At 38.8% G+C, this 17,469-nt stretch overlaps 1 protein-coding gene across 6 annotated transcripts in view; it reads left to right on the forward strand.

The window, feature by feature from the left end:
* The window catches only part of chrm3a (cholinergic receptor, muscarinic 3a), a 170,262-nt gene that overhangs the window by 93,893 nt on the left and 58,900 nt on the right, over window positions 1-17,469 (forward strand). The window lies entirely within an intron of this gene.

Genomic DNA, 17,469 nt, shown 5'->3' on the forward strand with positions numbered 1-17,469 from the left:
TCTGTGACTTATATATATATATATATATATATATATATATATATATATATATATATATATATATATATATATATGTATTCTTTATTATGTATATTATTTATTATTATGTACAATTTCGTTACAGTTAGGGGTAAAATCACTTTTCTTTTTTTTCGTAGTTTATTATTATTAACATTTATAAACATTTACAGTTTACATTTTGAAAGCAATTTTAAATAAAATGCCTACTTGGTTAAATAATATATAAAATCATATTTTTAAATATAATTTATTATATTAAAATAGAATAAATTAAATTAGTGCAAAACGTTATTATATTGATTAAATTGAGTAACCAATTAAATTTGCACAAATTAAATTGATTAAATAAAAATAAAAATATTATTAAATTACATTTGTTAGACCCCATTTGGGTAATACAGATGTGTTCACAGTGGGGACTTACCTAATTTAATCCACCTCTTAATATCACCACTATTACGTCGCAATTATGATAACCATCAATACTATACAAAAACACAATATAACAAAGCGTGGCATTACAGAGAGAGAGACATTTTGTCTATGCATTGTAAATACCATTTTACTAAACCAAGAAACCAAGTTAAGACTTCAAAACTCTACAATACCACCGCAAATGTGCACCTACATCATCTGGCGCAGTTCAGAATCAATATTTATCTAATAACATGACAAAAACATTACAATTTAAATAGAATACAACCTACTCACCAGAGATGCAGACTCATAATTTGCACCGCTCCTCAGAGTCTGTAAGCCAGTGGTACCACTCGTATTTACTGGTAAACAAACCCTTTCCCGGGCTGAGACATACTAGATAGGTTTGGGGTTGGCCGACCTCCTTAGGATGTCTATATCTGGATTTTTAAGTATGTCCGAGACCAAATGAATTTCTCTTCCTCCGTAGGCATAAAAAGTCTAGCTTATATGTATTCATGTGTGCAGAGCTACAGACATGTTTTGCCAGTCGAATTTGGCTGTAGCAGTTTCACTCTGACCAACCAATCAGAGAAGGAAAAACATGCACTATTCTGGGCATGCTAGCTGACCCTGTGAGGCAAATATGAAATCTGATTGGAAGAAACAGAGCTAATTCTTAAGGAGACTATGGTAAAAACGCCAGCAGTACAGACTTTGAGGGCCTGGGCAGATTAGATTAGACATTGCAGCACATAGAGGCTGAAATCTGATTGGACAAAACATCCACATACACGTACTGGAAGCAGTGCAGTCAAGAGAAACTTTACGAAATGAAGAGAATTAACTGTTGGGAATAAATATATACAATTTCATGGAACAAATATTAGAATTTAGGTTGTTAATGTAGGTCAGTGCTTCTGATAGTGTTTAGGCCAGCAGAGAAGGCTTTGCTGCCCTGACCGGCCGGCCAACAGTAGCCCAGTTTCCACCGGTACCCTGTTGGCTAACGATACCTGTGGCATTCATTGGTAACCCGGGCCTGGACTGATATGGTTTAAGTTTCTGATTCATGATCAGCATATTTGTTTTACACTGGATGCCCTTCCTCCACCTTTTTAGAGTAGAGTTAGAGTGCACTGGCTTGTGCAACCCTAATGGCTGGGTTTTATATACACACACTCGATCGATCGATCGATCGATCGATCGATCGATCGATCGATAGATAGATAGATAGATAGATAGATAGATAGATAGATAGATAGATAGATAGATAGATAGATAGATAGATAAAAATATACCAAATACTGTGTGTGAGATCACTTATTTTTTTTATAATCATATAGGCTTTTTATATGCATTATATATACTATATGGTCAAAAGTATTGGGACACCTGCCCGCCATATGTGGTTCCCTCCACTCTTCTGGGAAGATGTTCCACTAGATTTTGGAGTGTGCTTGTGGACAATGGTGTTAGTAAAATATGTAAAGGCAGGTACTGATGTAGTGTGAGGAGGCCTGGGGTGCATCCCAAAGGTTCAATAGGGTTAAGACACAGAGCTCTATAGCAGGCCTCTCAAGATCTACCTCTCAAAACCATACAAACCATATCTTCATGGAGCTCACTTTGAGCACAGGGGCATTGCCATGCTGGAACAGGTTTGGGTTTCCAAGTTCAAGGGAACGCAATTTTTTTTTCAAACTGCATCCTAAAACATTCTATACAATTGGGTGCTTCCTACTTCGTGGTAACAGTTGGAGAAGAACTATAAGAGCAAACTGGAACTATTTATGAAATACGATGCTCAAAAAGCACATGCCTAACTTATGACCAAACTTTTGGCAGTATAGTGCATCTAAGATCTATTAGTAAACATTTTAATTTATAGTATGTGTCTAATGAACAATAAATCTGGAGAAATATGAGATATAAATGTATAATATGAGATGTACTTTGTATGTACAATGGTACAAATAAGATAGCTTGTGTATATACAGATGGTATATAGGTATATAGAAGATAATCTGGAATATGTAAATTATTAGATATTAATTACATAACTTAATAATTTGTTATATAAGTTATTTACTTTTATTATTAAATTTTTTTCAGTCCAAAATACCTTTGAAGGACAGTACTGGGTCAGGTTGAGGTAGCTGTATAACTTAAATGGAATAAATTGCAAGTGATGGTGAGCTTTGATTATTGCAAAATGCATTGAATCTGGGCATCTGAAGATTGGAAAAAAAACTCCTGATCTTGTTCCAGTCTTAAACAGTCCCATGATAGCATCAGATTCCTTGTTGGCTGGCATCAGTAGAACATGATGTACTTTTGTAGTGTTGTAAATCATCCACCTTGAGAGCACGTGTTTTGTGCATTTTGTAAAGAGTGATGAAGTTATATCCTATTATATCCTGGTAGCACCGACCCATCAAGGCGTTCCAAACACTAAACTGTTACTTAATGCTTTTTGTTTTCCGCACCATTGTGTGTAATTTCAAGAGAGTTTTGTGTGAAAATTTTTGTTTGAGATCGGCAGTTTCTGAAGTACTCAATCCTGCCAGTCTTGTACTAACATCTGTGCTACGATCATTCACAGAGGTCACACTTTTCCTTCATTTTTATGTTTAATGTGAACATGAACTAAAGCTCTTGAACTGCTTCTGCCATGTGAGTGGCTGATTAGATAGCTGCATAAATGCACACGTGTAGTCCAAAAGTATTTCCTACCTTAACCAGGACTAGCATTTTACTGTTAAATCAATATTTTTTTCTCAATAGAGAGAAAAAGAGTGGGTGATGAGGGGTGATTAATGGTCACACTTAGAACATAAGTGATATAAGGAATTACCTTGTCATTTGGATGTGCTGCAAATGTTAAATCTATTGACAGAAATCCCTATTGTGTGACATGTTAGGTTTTATAAATAAAGCATCATGGTTTTTGGCTGTGCCATTAGCCATTAGAGTAGCGTACTGTGCGGTTATGCGAAAATAATCCCCATCCTGTCTGGCTGTATCACACCACTCTGGCACGGATTCTTTTTTTTCTGCCATGTGCTGTTCCTTGCTTACACCTAACCACTGATTGAAAGAAAGTAAAAACGCCTGCCTAGTGTGGACTGGAAACTGATTCTTTGCCTGAACGTGCTTTAATAAATCATTATTATTCTATTTATTGTTTTGGCGATTTCGTTTCTGAGCAAGACCTTGAGTCGAACTTTCAGCCAAATTAGCAGCACATGCATGTGTGATGAGAGAAGAAGAAAACCTGACAGACGTTTGGAGTCTAATTGAGCGTGGTGCTGATTTCCTTCTCCCAGCTCCCTTCAAAAACCAGGCAGGCAGGCAGGCAGGCAGGCTCACTCTATTCTGCCGGACAGATTTTTCCCTCTCATTAAGGGCCAAATATGGAGAAGGTGACTGTAGCTGGTTAGACTCAGAAAGCGAAAGAGAGGAGGGAAGGGGTGAGGAAAGTGATTGATGGAGCTCAGTGATGGTGTGTATGCTCAAGACACTATATAAAAAAACACTCCACAGGCTTTCCAGCACTAATCACTCTACACACTTATTAATCCACTTTGGTTGCAACACAATCGCTAATTTGTAGGAACGCTCACCAAGATCAGCCAATCCATTTTTTCCCCAAATTGCTCTTGCTTGTTGGAAATCCAGCTAATTTTGCAGAAGAGCGGTTTGCGCAGTCGCCCGTACGGCGAGCAGATCCCCTCCCACAGAGCTGAACACATTACCTTCTGAATGATTGGATACAGTACAGCTCTCTAATTCCATTTCTGCACGGTTTTGGCAGACACCAAGGTTTGAAACGATTCATATCAGTGGTGCATTGACACAGTAATTTTGGAAATTGTAGGCGGAATATGAAGGAATCTGAAATTCAAAATTTTTTTTGTTATTTTTTTATTTGTTTGCTGTGGGCTTTTAGCAACATAGGAAAGTTTTACCACCTTCCAATACAATATACTGGAGTATTACACTTACACAAAACATGATGAATCAGAATACTTTATTGATCCTACTTAAACATTGTTAAGATTGATTGATTAAAATGACATGCATGTCTTAATTCTAATAATTAATATCCCAATATCCTCACGTTTGGTCATCGTGTCGTCTCGAGTAGTGTTTTCTTCAACACTCTCACCTGTAGCTTGCTCATTAAGGATCTAGAATCAGATCCACATTTGTCTACCTCCAGTTGGTTAAAGTGGCTATTTTGAGCACAATACACAATCATTTTGTGCGCATTTTATGAACCGAAATATTGGAGCACCTGACTTTTCCAGCCACATGAAATTGTATAGGATGTCTATGGATGCTGTTGTAACATTTACACTTATGGAATTTATGTCCAATCACAATCGCAAAGTATCTACTGAACCTTTTTCTGGATATTCTTATGAGCATATTTATTATGAGACCTGAGTGATTGTTTTAAAGCAGATATGGAAGGAAAAAAGGTTGTAATGTTAAGTTTTTATACATTTTCTAACTTGTCGCTTCTCTATATAACTCTTTGTTAAACTCACCAACCTTTTTTTCTAATATCCTTCAGTCCTTCCCTCCAAATATATAACTTGCTATTTGAAACAAAGAGTGGAATCAAAACTAAATTACTAAAATCCATGTTGTAGCTCCTGTGTCTTTTCAGAGCACATCAATCAAACCTTCTCTTTTTACACACACACACACACACACACACACACACACACACACACACACACAAATTTATGTACAGAAATTCTTGTAGATAGACACTCATGCAGAAAACAAACACATCACGTCATGTACACAGTCATACACACACACACACACACACACACACACACACTGTCATCTACACACACTTACAGGTTCAGTGACTCAAATCGGAAGAAGTAATAGAGTCATGTGAGAATGAGTGGTGTTTCCTTGTTTCATGGTTCGCTGCAAGAACGGAGTTGAGTCTAAAGTAAAGTCAATTACAAAGTGATTTATAACTCACATATGGGATTTAATTTATTTTTGTTATTAAATTCATTCTTAGAGAACACCCAGATATACACGCGTGCATAAAGAGGACCTGCTTTTACTTCTTCTGTTGTCTGCTTCCATTAGGGGTTCTCAACAGTCCTCTACATCTGTCCCTTTCAAACCAACCACATCCATAAAACTTCTCCTTTGCCTTGCTTTTTTCTCCTACTCGGCTGCCCAATTTTCAGCATTCTTCTACCCATATACCCCATTTTCTCCCTCTGCACATGTCTAAATCATCTAAATCGCACCTCTCTGACCTTGTCTCCAAAATGTCCTACCTGCATGGTCCATCTAATAAACTCATTTCTGATCCTGTCCATCCTTGGTGCTCCCAGTTATAATCTCAGCATCTTCAACTTTGCCAAATCCAGCTCCTGTCTTTTAGTCCATCTTTTTTTTGACCATCTTACCAATGTTCTATTTCATTCTTTAAGAAAGACTTCTATCAAAAATCACTCCTGCATCTCTTCTCCACCCACTCCACCCTGTCTGCTCTCTTTTCTTCACTTTTCCAACACACAGATGACCTGCTATTATAAAAAAAGAAATACTCACTTGCAGTTTTCTTCATGAACATGAGCTTTATTATTTGTAGTTTCACACCATTGAGGAGCTGTGTAAGTCCAGTCCAATGTTGCTGCCATAAGATCTGTTGTGACCACAGTATTTCACCCTAAAGCATTGCAAATACAATTATCTCTAACTGAGAGCTGTTTTTTTATAAACATGTGTCATGCAGTAAAATGAAAATTTAGGTTTTCTCGACATTTGTGTAGCAGTGATATGACATCTAGGACAAATTGTAAAGGTCAAATCTTTAAATCAATTAATATACTCAAATAGCAATTGTAGCATCTTGAGCGATTCTTATCCTCAACGGAAATACAGAGTTAAGGAAAAGGATTAGCACCTTGATTGACTCTTATATTTAGTGGAGAAAAAAATCAGCAACCTGACTGATTTTATACTGAGTTTATTAAAAGATCAGCACCCTGCCTGTTTTTCATACTGAGTTTAGGAAAAGATCAATACCCTGCCTGATACTTATATTGAATGGGGAAAAGATCAGCACCTTGCCTGATTCTCATACTGAGTTTTATGGAAGGATTAGCTCCCTGACTGATTCCTATACTGAATAAAGAAAAAAGATCTGCACCCTGTTTAATTCTTTTTTTGAATAGAGACAAACAGCAGCACCTTGATTGATTTTTATATTAAGTTTAGGAAAAGATCAGCAACCTGACTGATTCTTAATTTGAATGGAGAAAAGATCAGCACCCTGACTGATACTTATACTGAGTTTAGGAAAAGATCAGAACCCTGATCAGTAACACTGGTTACCTGTGGGGAACAAGACGCTGCATCAACAACCATTTGGGAATGCCTCTGAGTGACCACGCTCTGAACCACACGTATAATCTGTCCAACAGAAGAATGTGACATCACCAGCGTCGTGACGTTGCGACCAGGAAGCTACAAAAGTGCATGCGGTGGCTAGTTCAAAGAGGGAAGGTAGTGCTCGCAGGGATGCAGTAAGGGTGGCACCGAAAAGCAGCATCTCGTTCACTCAGGGAACCAAAGTTAGCAAAGTTAGGTATTCTGGAGCTGCTCTCCAGAATTCCTGGGAGCAGCTCAATGGGGGAAAAGTGCATGGCATCTAGTCAGAGATGAGCTGGGAAAAGTAAGGGAAAACCAGAGGGGACAGTGCGAGGCTTCTCGAGTTGCAAACAGGTCCACTTGTGCTCTGTAAAAACTCCTCCATATTTGCTCCACCACTTCTGGGTGGAGATTTCATTCCCCAGGCCTCGCCCTTGCCTCGAACATCTACTCCCTTTTTTAGGTGCCATATTATGTATACTGCCTTTGGTGAGAACAGCTTTACTTGGGCCCATAGAAGCATCTGCCGTGCCAGCTTGTAAAGGAGGCGAGAGCACAGACCCCCCTGGTGGTTGATGTAAGAGACCATTGATGTGTTGTTCGTACAGAGCAGCACATGATGGCCCCTCAGGTCTGGGAGGAAATGCTTCAGTGCTAGAAGCATAGCCAGCATCTCCAGGCAGTTTCCATAGACCTCAGGCAAAGAGGGAACTCCTGTGAGGAAGATGTTAATGTTACATGATGACAAGGAGCTCCCAACATGGGGCCCATCTGAAAGGAACCAATTTTTCTTCCATATGTCTATGGCTCGTAAGGCTTGCAACGTGACCTTGATCATGCGGAGCGTGATGGTCCTGAGGCATTACTGCAGTGGTCTCATGTGCAGGAGGCCAAGCGGTATCACAATGGACACAGCAGCCATCAGACCCAGCAGTCTTTAAAACTGCTTCACAGTGACTGGCCTTCTCTTACTTTCTTGACGGCCATGAGTCTGGACTCTATACCAAGAGTGGCAGGGTTAACCAAATGGTCTCCTGTGGGCACTGAGAAGAGGTGGGCACCGTGTTTTAAGGCATATGCCGCTCCTCCCTAGAGGGACCACTCAGAGGTCCTGAATTATTAGGACTTTTTTGTCTAAGCTCTTTTGTCAACTTTGAGTGCCACCTAGAGTTCCTAGCGGGAGGAGTGCGATATAGTGGTGATGATCTGTCTCTGGACCTTATGATAAGAACTCGTACCTGACTGGGGTTGCGCCTGATAAGCAACCCCATGAGAGCGGCGAGGCAGGAATTGCTGTAAAGCCTCCGACTGCCTTTTGGCCTCCTGAAATCTGGCAGTGTCTTTGGTGGCCCACAGAGACACCTCTGTGGGACAACTCAACTATAGGAAGTTGTTGTTCCTAATCTCTACTCCTTCTTGCAACTTTTCTTTCCCCTGCCCCTGGGTGACTTGGGGCTGAAGAGACAGGCCGAACAAGGATTATTCCAAGATCTGGACACCTTGGATCGGGAAAGAAAGGCAGGCCCTTCCATGGAGGCAGTGGATTAGGTTGCAGAAAGTGCTCATCTAGTTTGTCTTAAAGATGCAATTCCTGCTTTTCAGCTGGCCAAGCTATGTTTTGCTTAGCAACAGCTCAGGTCACTACCTCCAAAAGTAAAAAAAAAAAAAAATTCAAACTGGACTGGCTGCGGAGGCAAGTCTACAGGCTTGTCCTGTATGGCTCCTTCTCATCCCCCTCCTTGGAATAAGAGAGGTGGAGCTCTCGTTCCTTTCCACAGGGGGAAAAAAACACCAAAAAGCAGGCTTCCGCATCCTAAGAGAAGGTGCTGGATCTGGCAGGTGAGGAAGGAGAAAGGGACATGCCCATATCCATTCCCTCTACCAGATCCATTTGCCCTGCCTCGGCAGAAGTGGGACCAGAACCGCAAAGAACGAGGAGGAGTGGAGCGAAAGATTAGCACCCTGACTGATTCTTATACTAAATGGAAGAAAATATCCGCACCTTGACTGATACCTATACTGACTTTGGAAAAAAAGATCAGCACTTTCACCTATTCTTAGACATCTTGAAGAAAAAAGATTCCTGGGCCTAATTTTATCTTCAAAGGAACAGTATCAAACTTGGAGTGCTCCTTAAAATATACTGTACCTGATGTTTTAGGATGTATTACAGACTTTTTATAGTGACCCCTCTTTTACTAGTTTTGCAATGCCAATCCAGGATATAAGGAAGTAGAACAGAAGTTAGCATATGTAGTCATGATTCTACGACCAGACCAGGGCATCTGGTCTATTTGGGTTGCCAGTAATGACTAGATACAGTATGAATTACGAGTATGTTATAGTGGGGAAAAGATGGGGAACAAGTCACTAACAGTCATGTAAAAACTTTTTTACATGACTGTTTCAGAAGGAAATACATTGAACCTACAAATAGAAACCATCATGGGTTATGTAAATTCAGTTGACTAGATTGTACTAAAAATCAACCCTAGAGGTGCTTGTACTATCTTCATGAAGGAGATTTGCATAACTGGAATTGGGAAGCCAGAAAACCTTGAATTGCATGCACAACCAGACTATGAATACGAGCACCGTTCTTATGTAATTATTATCACTAATTGTGCTCTTAATTCAACGACTCTGGACATAACCTCGAGGGAGGGTCTGATCTTTCGCACTGCCACACATTCTGTGACGTTTGGGTCTGTGAATATGAATAACACATGAATATGCATAGAGGTCCCACATAAATATTCATAATATCCTGATTCTCTTAACATAAGGTATTGTTTTTGCAAAACTAATGTTTTCAATAATTTATAACTTAATAATTAAGAGTCAATGGAAAAGGACAGGCTGTTGGACTTGAGTGTATATGTATCATCCTTGAGTGTGTGTGTGTGTGTGTGTGTGTGTGTGTGTGTGTGTGTGTGTGTGTGTGCTGTGAGCATTGCTGTTTTGACATTTCTGTGTGGTTTAATCATGTGTAAATCTCGTTTAATGGATCATCCCTACAGCATGCTCTCCCTGCCATGAGTCTGTCCATCCTCCACCCTGGTGTAAAGCGTGCAGGGTAATTCAGAGCGTTGAGCAGTAAATGTCAAAACACTGTAATATGCCACTGGATAAAGAGTGCACTTTAAAACTCCACAGCCATACACACACACAAACTGACTGTCTAATGTGCACACTTCAGGTTGATCATTACAGTTAATCATCAGAGCACTAAAGTGTACACAGTTTTGTTTGTTTACTTTTGGTAAACCATGCTTAAATGAGTGAAGGAGCACTGGCACCTTTCGAGAAATCCTAAGAATAGGATAAACTTTCTTTTGGCTCCTTCCATTAGGGTAAACAGGGAAAAAGAGGGAAAGGGAAAAACAGTCTTACCAAAGAATGAGAATATGGAAACTGCCATCAAAACCAGACATGCCTGCAGACTACTATTAGGCCATATTTAGGCAGTAAGGATTTAGGTAAAAATCAACAAGATTAGGCTAAAATAATCAAAAACTGACATATACCCTCTAAAAGTTCTACTTCTAAACAATCCAAAACACCTTTTTGGCTGAATGTACTGTAGGTGTGCACATGACCTCACTTGTTCTAACAAAAAAAAAAAAACTTTCTTGCCTTCTCACTGGTCAATTCTAGACCCAGTTAATCCAGTGTCTGGCACATGGATCAACATATATGGGGGAGAGTGTAAAACAGAGGGAGCACAGAGCATCAGTTGCTTAAAGTGATTCAACATTAATGAACGCACAAGAGGCAAACAAATTACTTTATTCCTAGTAATTCATGAAAGAACCAAAGAAGACCAAAAAATTGTTAATGATGTTTAAAATATAATTAATTATGTCAAACAGGAAATGCTTGATAAAGATTATTTGTTTGGGTCGTTTAGTTGTCATTAATTAGTTGTCATCAAATACACATTTATTTAAAAGTGTGTTTGTGTCTTCATTGCTGCAATTTGAAACCGGTGTGCTGCTGAATTTACAAATCTGTTCGATCAGAAGATGATGATTTATCACCATTCACTCAACAACTAAATGGAACTCTACATTTTTTAAATAAATTCCTGAGATTATTATTTAAAAGCATGCCATTATGTAACAAATGTATGTGTTAATGTTCACCAAAGATTAAACAACCTCACCAAACCATTGACTATTTTTTTTTTATTAGAGCTAATTGTCCATTGTCTTATTGGTACATATCTAAACGTCCTCACATGAACATTTTGTAATTAAAGCTGGAAAAATTGGCAAGCGTAAGGATTTGAGCGGGTTTGACAAGGGCCAAATTGTGATTTCTAGACGACAGGGTCAGAGCATCTACAAAACTGCAGCTCTTGTAGGATGTTCCCAGTCTGCAGTGGTCAGTATATATCAAAAGTTCTCCAAGGAAGGAACAGTGGTGAACCAGCGACAGGGTCGGCTGAGACTCAGTGATGTGTGTGGACCAATCCAACTAAGGAGTCCTACATTTATTCTCTGTTTGCTGTTATGCTATGATAACATCCTCCACTATTTTGGGTAAGTGAGGTGCTGAGGCCTGAAGTGCAGTAGGCATTCCAATTAATTCCGAGGGTGTTCAGTAGGGTTAAGGTCAAAGCTCAGTAGCAGGCCACTCAAGTTCCCCTTCAGGAACTCAAGCTGCGTCAGAACACTTTGGGAACACGTCTGAATTTAACACTCCCCTTGCTCTCTGCCCAGCACCATAGCAGACATGGGGGGTTTGCCGCCTCTCAGGAGGCCCCTAGAGCTGCTCCAGGGCGTTGCTCCAGTTTTAGGTATGCCAGAGGTCAGTCTCGAGAGACTGATTCCTTTAGGAGACTATCTGGCGGCCTGGCAGGCTCTGCCACACGTGTTTTTGTGGGTCCGGTGCATTGTACGCAGAGTCTATATGATTCGTCTGCCCTGGTTCAATGGGGTGTCTCCCACCCTGGTGGGGCATGAGCTGGTGCTGGTCATTAAACAGGAAGTAAACACTCTCTTGAGGAAGGTGGCTATTTAGGTGGTCCCTCCATCAGACAGAGAGGCCGGGTTCTACAGCCAGTACTTTATAGTTCCCAAAAAGGATTGGTTGATATTGGCTCAATCAGAGCAACTGGCAGTCCAGCTTTTAAATGTCATTCTTGCCCACATAAAGGAACTGAGGTTAAGGCTGAACGCCAAAAAGAGTGTGCTTTCTCCATCACAGAGAACCGCTTACTTAGTCGTAGTATGGGATTCGACCCTAATGCTAGCAGATCTGATGCTATCACATCTGTCCCTAGCCCATTCGTGTAGCCATCAAGAGAGTGATGAAAGGGCAGTCAGTCACTGTGAAGCAGTTTTAGAAACTGCTGTGTCTAATTGCTGCCACCCCAACGTGGTTCCACTTGGCCTCCTGCACATGAGACCCCTTCAGTGGTGGCTCAAGACCTGGGGTTTTCCGGATGGGCAATCCACTTTGTACAATCAAGGTCAAGTCAAGCTCAACATGCCTTAGATATGTGGAGAGATCACGTGTTCCTGACTCAGGGCCCCATGCTGAGAGTTCCTGGGCATCGCAAATCGCTTACAACAGACGCATACCTCACGGGGTGGGGAGTCCAGTCAATTGGACAGATTATACATGTGATTTAGAGCATAGACAACTATCTGATTTTCAGTTTATACACGTGACTCAGAGCGTGGACAACACAGAGGCGTTCCCCAAAGCGATCCGATGCAGCGTCTCGTTCCCTCTGGGAACCAGGGTTACATACATAACCTGGAGATGATCTTCCTCTCTAACCTGTGTAAACTATACTGAACAAAATCATAAACGCAACACTTTTTTTTTTGCCCCCATTTTTCATGAGCCTTAACTCAAAGATCTAAGACTTTTTTTATGTACACAAAAGTATATTTCTCTCAAATATTCTTCACAAATCTGTCTAAATCTGTGTTAGTGAGCACTTCTCCTTTGCCGAGATAATCCATCCACCTCACAGGTGTGGCATATCAAGATGCTGATTAGACAGCATTATTATTGCACAGGTGTGCTTTAGGCTGTCCACAATGAAAGGCCACTCTAAAATGTACAGTTTTATCACACAACACAATGCCACAGATGTTGCAAGTTTTGAGGGAGCGTGCATTTGGCATGCTGACTGCAGGAATGTCCACCATGGTTGTTGCCCCTGAATTAAAAGTTAATTTCTCTACCATAAGCCGTGTTCTAAGGCTTTTCAGACAATTTGGCAGTACATCCAACCGGCTTTACAAACGCAGGCCAGGTGTAACCATACCAGCCTAGGACCTCCACAAGCAGCATCTTCACCTAAAAACCAGCTAAAACCAGCAACCTGGACAGCTGCTGCAACAATCGGTTTGCATAACCAAATAATTTCTGCTCAAACTGTCAGAAACCGTATAATGGAAGCTCATCTGCATGCTGCACATCCTCATCGGGGTAACCGACTTGAGTGGGTAAATTCTCACATTTGATGGTGTCTGGCACTTTGGAGAGGGGTTCTCTTCACAGATGAATCCCGGTTTTCACTGTACAGGGCAAAATGCATGAGGCAAACGGTGGTCACACCAGACACTGACCCCCAATACAGTAAAACTGCACATTTTAGAGTGGCCATTTATTATTGGCTGTCTAAGGCACACCTGTGCAATAATCATGCTGTCTAATCAGCATCTTGATATGCCACACCTGTGAGGTGGATTGATTACCTTGGCAAAGGAGAAGTGCCCACTAACACAGATTTAGACAGATTTGTAAACAATATTTAAGAGAAATAGGCCTTTTGTGAACCTAGAAAAAGTCTTAGACCTTTGAGGTCAGCTCATGAAAAAAGGGGGTAAAACAAAAGTGTTGTGTTTATAATTTTGTTCAGTAGATACCTTCCTGGAGCTGGATTGTGCACAGGGGCATGCTGGAACAGGGCCTCCTAGTTTGCAGTAAGATTTTTGGGGGAGCACCACATATTGGTGGAAAAGTCAGATGTCCAATATTTGAAATTTTGACTTTGCAACAGAACATGAGTAAATGCAGTTTGTAAGATCTTTAATGATGCAGAACATTAGTCCAGGTCGTAAGAACTCTTAATGTCGCTCTGACTCTGCGTAGGCTTTGTGAAAGTACTTGCCTAGAAATTTTGTGTCATTTTCAAAGTGTACGTTTGACGTCAAACCTTTAAAGGCAGTCAAAATCACCCAGTCATTAAACAGCTGGAGAGACGGCATAATGACGAGACAATGTGTTCTCATCTGCTGAAATGTTTTGATCGATCTGACATTTTTCAAGTGTGCATGAGTAATTTTTTGAAAGTCGAGGAGGTCATGTCTGCCATGCATTTGCTAATGCACATTCAGACAAGGTATCAAAGTAGTACAAGTACAAGTAGTAAAATAATAAATAATAATAAAAACAATATAATAAAACAATAATATCATTATAATAAAGATATTATTCAAATAAATAATTAGATTTAAATTAAAAATATTTACAAAATGATTATATTATGAAATAATATTTTAAGATGATAAAATAATAATACATCATTTAAAACAATTTATCATAAAAAGACTATACAGATTTTCTTTCTTTCTTTTTCTTTCTTTTATATATTTATTTATTTGAAATGTTTTTTTTTTTCTTGTAAACTATATAAAATTTAAATAGCTATCTTAGACATGATATGCTTTTTTATTGATTGATTTATATATTTTCTTTACGTGTCTTACAGATACTGAAGAAAAAAAACATCATATTTAATAATAATCACATTTTATGGTACATTTCTGTAAGTAATGTAACTTGCTAGCATTAAAAACAGAAAAGGTCTGTCACTGTTCAAACTCAAAAATGTGCTTTATTATTTTTGATTCCCAAAAGAACACAATACTGATACTCTCCTGTTTCAGGATGAAGACTGTAGGATGGATACAGTCAGTTCTTTGTAGTGTTTGTTTCACAGTTGGATCGATAGGATGCTGGGAAACTTTGGGAAATCCTGACATGATTAAACCTTAATCCCATAATATAACGGAATAACGGAATAGACACCATGAATTGTAGTATCAGTTGTACTTGATACACTGCTGAGATTGTTGTGTTATTGTGGAGAGGGGAGAAGAAAAATGCTCAGGAAATCTGGGGAAAAGTTAACAAGATTTTGACATGCAGTTTTAAAAGTAAAAGCAAAATAATTACACATTTTGCACATTTAACACTATTTACCGTCACAGTTAAAGTTAAAAGGGAACAAAAAACATGTCTGTCTTAGTCTCATCATCTCTCTGCATTCAAACAATTTTAATATTGTTGCCTGTAGCATATATCACACAACATCTCATATCTCAATTATTTATTAATTTTTTATTATTTTTATTTTTACTCTTAAATGCACTAAAAGGACCTAAGTTTCTGGACACCTGACCAAGTTTGAACATCCCATTCCACATTAAGTCCCCATTTGCGGTTATAATATCCTCCACTCTTGTAAGAAGATGTTCCACTTGATTTTAGAGTGTTTGGGCAATCCAAATAAAAAGACAAACACGTATAAAACAGCTTTTACAACTTTGGCCTATGAGCTGTACATGACAGCCATATCAAGTTTAGAAAGTAGCCTTGTGAAGAATTTTGGATTTTTTGGCTGTTAGTCTGGAGTGTAAATGGACAGAATAGAATACGACTAAACATTTCAAAGTCATACCTAGGTTAAAGCAGCACTTGCTAATCTCTTTAGAAGTATGCAAATAACCGTTCTGTAATCCTCTCAACGCCAATCAGCCGAGCAAAATGATTGACAGCAGCAGTACATTATGATTAAAGTCAGCACTATAGGATCAGGGCACATATATATATATATATATATATATATATATATATATATATATATATATATATATATATATATATATATATATATATTTGGCTTCTCTATAATCTTATTGATTTGACTCGGCGCTGAACTCTGACATGTTAATGTGCTAGCGATGGCTTTAGTGACGGTGACAATGTCAAATCAAATCTCTCCTGACAGCTTGTTACCATGATGCATATTTATCCTAGTCCAAGGGGAATGTCCATTCAGCTTGAATGACAGCAAGAAAACGTAATGCTTAGTGGTTTAATGAATGCCCGAGCAACCAGACAGAGAGCATTGTGGGATATCTGACCTCCCGGGAACTCAATGCAGCCAAGTGTCTAAAGTGAAATATTTTATTACATTTGGTTAAACTGCTAAAATGGCAGAAAATGTAAAAGTTTTGCTTAAAAATGTGTATTTCAGCAGTGCTATCTGAAACACCTGGCCCTATTTCTGACCAATCTTCTGGTTACTATCACCATCATGCTTTACCATGGCCACCAAGGATTGTTAGGTTTCTACTTGTCTTTCTTCCCCATCTTTGTTGTGTTTTGAGATCACAAAGAAACATGAAACATAGAACAACCGGTTTGGTAAATACAGCAACCAAAGAGTATTACTTTACTGTGAACTAAATGAGAGCTGTGGCTGGTGTGTAATCAGAAACAGATGCGACTGATCAACTTAAGGGTTACTGTGAAGGGGTGATGGAAGTTGGAGTGCAGGGTGACCATGATGGAAGACTGTGATGTCTAATGGGAAATGGAGTTTAAGTGCAGTAGTGATCTGACATTGTTTTGCCTGTATGTACTGGCCAAAAAAAATCACAATCTCTAATATTGGACAGTTCTTAGTATAATTCTAGTAATTCTGCCAATCACTCTAGTTGTTTTATTTGCTGGATGCTGATATTTTGACCCTTTTGAAACAGAGTAACATCTTTTCCACAACCACAGGACATGTCTTCCACCATTATTGTTTAAGCAATAAGAAGCATCTATGAGGGTAAAACAACATATTAACTGAAACATATTATTCACCCTACTTAAATATATTGGAAGCTCTTAACCTACTGCATTTGCTTAGTGAAATCAAGTTGGTGACATTTTTTGGGTTCAGGCAGCGTAGTTTTTGGCCCTTTTGGGGTAACAGTGGGGGAGAGAGATCTCATCTTAGAAATGAAATGGTTGCCCTATTTAGTTTTTAACCTTTAAGCAGTATTGAGGGCTCACCAGAGCCTTTGTCTAATTGTAGTAGTAAATTGGGTGATTTTGATATAATTGGAAACAGAATAATACATGGGTATTGGTCAAAGTATTCTGTTAATCAGTCTAGCCTGGTCAATTCTACCAATTTTTGGCTTCAAAATCCTAATTAATCATGAAATGAAAAAGAACTGGATTTAAAAATGCATGATGATTTTCAGTTTAAAGTCTTCAATAGCTTTTTTCTAATGTTTTTTTCTAGGGTTTTTTTTTTAATCCTCCACCGTCTTTACACATCTATTTCCACTCTCTCACCTCAATTCCCATGTCTCTTTTTTTTGGTGAGAAATCTCATTTATACAGCACAAGCAACAAAAGGCAGGCAGAAAAAAATGTGTATTAAGTAGCATAAAGACATACCTCACCACTGTTTTTTTTTTATTTTATTTAATTTTATTTGAAAGTAAAAGATAAGGATAATACATATGTTAAATACCAAAACATTTGCATCTCTGCCAAAAAAATAAAAAGCTGTTATTTATG

This window comes from Silurus meridionalis, chromosome 8 (assembly GCF_014805685.1).
Source record: "Silurus meridionalis isolate SWU-2019-XX chromosome 8, ASM1480568v1, whole genome shotgun sequence".
Taxonomy (NCBI): domain Eukaryota; kingdom Metazoa; phylum Chordata; class Actinopteri; order Siluriformes; family Siluridae; genus Silurus; species Silurus meridionalis.